This window comes from Anopheles funestus (assembly GCF_943734845.2).
Source record: "Anopheles funestus chromosome X unlocalized genomic scaffold, idAnoFuneDA-416_04 X_unloc_100, whole genome shotgun sequence".
NCBI lineage: Eukaryota > Metazoa > Arthropoda > Insecta > Diptera > Culicidae > Anopheles > Anopheles funestus.
In genome coordinates, this window is record NW_026045040.1 from 38,148 (window position 1) to 42,500 (window position 4,353).

Here is a 4,353-nt window from a genome sequence, read left to right on the forward strand (position 1 = left end):
ATCTCGGTAACCCCTCGGGCTAGAGGGACGTCCGAGGTATCGTTGGATAGGTCTCGGAGAGGAGCATCTTTTCGTCACCCCCCGCCCCTCCCATATCCACCCCCTCCCCCTCAGGAAGGAAAAACCTCCCCACGCCAAGTAGGACATCGGTGCGGGGTATCATTCGAAAGGTCTGGAGGAGGGGCGTTGAGTCTCCACCACTCCGCCCACCTCCCACCCACCCCCCACGCAGAGCAGCAAAGAAATGGTGATCACCCGAACGTCGATGCGTGCTGCGTCGGTGGATTCGCGCGCGAAGACAGGAGCGGCCTCGGGTGTTGAACCGAGGGTGGTTGTCCAGCGACTACCAATGTCTTCCTCATCAACGGCTTCGCCTGCTGCTGTAGAGCTGAAACTCCTGCAGGAGGCTCTGCAGAGTATGGAGCGGAAATATGAGGAGATGCGGAAGCAGAACGAGAAGCTGCATGAGGAGCTAATTCGAATGTGTCAGATGTTCGAAGAGGCTAAGAAGGAGGCGCGCCTAGAGGCCATTCGGCGCGAAGAAAAGGCGGATGCGGAGATAGCGATGCTCCGTGTGGCTCACCAGCGTGATCGTGATGCGCTCAATGAGCTCATCGCGCAGGTGATTGGACATCAGCGTCCAGGAGAGGCAATCCGGCAATCCGCAAGCCCGCCAACCCCCATGCCGCGACGTCCATTGCAGATGCATGGACAACGGCAGCTGGAGGAGCAACAGTGGCAGCAGCAGCAGCAGCAGCAGCAGCAGCAGCAACATCGTGAGCAGCGGCAGCAGCAGCAGCAGCAGCAGCAACAGCGTCAGCAGAGTGCAGCGACGGCTATGGTGGTGCCGTCTTCGGACCAGGAAGGCGACTCCTGGACTGAGGTGGTGCGCCGTAAGCCGGCACGCCAACCGGCGAGAACGCAGCAGCAGCAGCAGCAGCAGTGGCCGCAGCTGCCACAACAACGGGCGAAGGTCCAGCGACAGGCGGTTGCAGGACCATCGTCACAGCAGCCCCAACAACAGCAGGGGCAACAGGCCTGGCGTAGCCAGCCTGCAACACGGCGAGGCGGAGGGCGTCAACGGCAGCGCAAAATCAAGCCGGACGCAATTGAGATTGCTCCAGCCGAGGGACAAACCTGGACCGAGGTTTACCAGGTTGTGCGTGGGGCTCCAGAGATGGTGAAATACGCAGAGGCCCTCGGAGTCGGACGACGCACCACACGCTCCCGACTCGTTATGGAGCTGAAGGAGAGCGCGAACGCTGCAGAGGTGCTGCAGTGCATCCAAGACGTGTGCGCGAAGGCGGAACTGCCGGCATCAGCACGATTGGTGACTCCCACGGTCGACATCCGGATGGACGCGGTCGACCCTTTAGCGGAGGAGACACACGTGGCGAAGGCACTCTCCGAGCTATGCCAGCACACCGTGGAGGAGACTTCGGTTCGGCTGCGACCAGCGTGGGACGGCACGAAGGTGGCGATAGCGCGGGTGACAACGAAGGCGGCAGAGGAGCTGGACGGGAAGTTTGTCAAAATCAAGTACACGTCCTGCCTGATCCGGAAGGTGGCTCCAATGCAGACGCGGCAGCAACGTTGTTACAAGTGTCTGGAGATGGGACACGTCCGGGCAGCGTGCACGAGCGAAGTCGACCGCTCGGCCAGCTGCATTCGTTGCGGGAAGCCGGATCATCAGGCGAAGAGCTGCACGGCGGAGGTGTGCTGTGCCGTGTGCAGCGGTCCGCATCCGGTCGGGCATCTGACGTGCCGACGCTAAAGGTGCTGCAGATCAACCTTGGGCGGAGCAGGACAGCTCAGGACCTGCTGATGCAGACGGCTCGCGAGATGGATGTTCAGGTGGTGCTTGCCTGTGAGCTGTATCGGCCGCCTCGAGATGATCCGCGATGGGCTGTTGATGAGGAGTTGAGCGTGGCGATCGTCGCAACGGGGGCTTACCCCATCCAGCGTCTGTGGGGAAGCGTCGTCCCGGGACTGGTGGTTGCCACGATAGCGGGAGTTACGTTCGCCAGCTGCTACGTGTCGCCCAGCAGCGGTCTTGATGACTTCGAGGAGTTTCTTGGTGCGGTGGAGGTGTCGCTGGTGGGACATACAACATCAGTCCTGGCTGGGGACTTCAACGCCTGGAACGAGGAGTGGGGGAGTGCGCGCACTACCCGGAAGGGGCAGGAGCTCCTAAGCGTGGTGGAGCAGCTGGCGCTGCAGACGCTGAACCGTGGCAACGTGCCCACCTTCAAGGGCAACGGGGTTGCACGGGAAAGCGTCATCGACGTCTCCTTCGCCAGCCAATCCATTGTGCGGCCGGACTCATGGCGCGTGCTTAACCGCTTCTCCGGCAGCGATCACGAGTACATCGAGTTTCAGGTGGAGGTTCCGGGTCAACGGAACAAGCGACGTGGCCAGCAGCACCAAAGCCAAGCAGCAGCCAGTGACGGGACAGCCAGGCATGCCGGAACTCGGTGGAAGACGACGCAGTTCGTCCGGAAGAGCTTTGACATCGCCCTCACAGTCGGCCGCTTCGGACAGGTCGACACTCCGGAGGGGCTGGTTGGCGGACTCACTCGGGCGTGCGATGAGACCATGGAGAGAGTGCACGGGGCTACCTTCCATCGCAAGCCCCAGGTGTACTGGTGGTCTCCGGACATCGAGCGCTTGAGGGAAGAGTGCGAAGCAGCGGAGGCAGCCCATCGCCGGGCTCAACCGTCGGAGCGTGCTGTGACGTCTGCCGGACTGCAGGATTGTCGTCGTTTGCTGCAGGCCAGTATCCAGAACAGCAAGGAGAGCAGCCTTCAGGAGCTGATTGACGGAGTTGAGGCTGAGGTGTTCGGTCTCGGGTACAAGGTTGTGCGAGCGAAGCTTCGCGGCCGGGCGCCACCGGAAACGGACCGAGCTGTTCTTGGTCCGATCGTCGACGCCTTGTTCCCGGAGCATCCAGCGTTCGAGTGGCCGGACATCGAGGCGAGCACCGCCTCACACGTCGCTCTGAGGCCGGTCACGAGCTCGGAGGTCCTGCTGCTGGCTGAGCGGATGGCGTCGTCCAAGGCGCCAGGGTTGGACGGCATCCCGAACACTGCGGTGAAGGCAGCGATGCGGAAGCACCCGGAGGTCTTCGTGGACGTGTACAACCAGCTGCTCGAGCGAGGCGAGTTTCCTGCGTCGTGGAAGGAGGCTCGACTTGTGCTGATCGCGAAGCCGGGCAAGCAGCCGGGCGACCCGTCATCATATCGTCCGCTGCTCATGCTGGGAGCAGTCGCCAAGGGGTTCGAGCGGGTGATCCTGGATCGACTGAACGACCACTTGGAGAACAGCGATGCTCCGCGACTGTCGCCAAGGCAGTACGGGTTCCGGCGCGGCCGTTCCACGATACAGGCCATCGAACGTGTGATCGAGAGGGGGCAGCACGCGAGGACGTTCCATCGTACCAACCAGCGGGATCCTCGATGTCTGGTGGTGGCAGCACTGGATGTCAGGAATGCCTTCAACTCCGCCAGTTGGGAGGCGATCGCGGCTGCCCTGCAGAAGCTGCAAGTTCCGGTAGCCCTCCAGAGAATGTTGCGCAGCTACTTCTCTGAGAGGAGGCTGGTGTATGAAACCAGCGAGGGACCAGTGCGGCGAACGGTCACGGCGGGCGTTCCACAGGGCTCAATCCTGGGCCCGACTCTGTGGAACGCCATGTACGACGGCGTGCTTCGGCTGGCGCTACCCGAGGGCGCTGAGGTGATCGGTTTTGCTGACGACGTCGTGGTGCTGGCGAGCGGGACGACACCGGAGGCGGCGACGCGGTTAGCTGAAACGGCGATAGGAATGATCAGCTCTTGGATGGCGCAACACCACCTGGAGCTTGCTCCGGCCAAAACCGAGCTGGTCATTGTTTCCACAATGCGGAGAGAACGCACCCGCGTTCCAGTGACGATCGACGGAGTGGAGAAGATGCCGACCCGCACGCTCAAGTACCTCGGGGTCATTCTTGAGGATCACTTGTCGTGGAGGCCACACGTTGAGCAGGCCACGTCGAAGGCGCTCCGTGTGGCGCAAGCCATCTCCAGGTTGCTTCGTAACCATGGCGGACCTAAGTGTGCGAAGCGACGGTTGCTGTCATCGGTGGTGGACTCTACTCTCCGCTATGCTGCGCCGATTTGGCATGAAGCGGTCCAGCTTCGGGCGTGTCGCAGGCAGCTGAACCGGGTGCAGGGCCTTTACGCACGGCCGGTGGCCCGCACTTTCGTTACGGTGAGGAACGAGGTGGCAACGGTCCTTGCCAGCGTCATCCCCATCGTGCTGCAGGTGACGGAGGACGCTCGTTGTTACCAGCGACACCGGGCGACGGGAGCGAGTTTG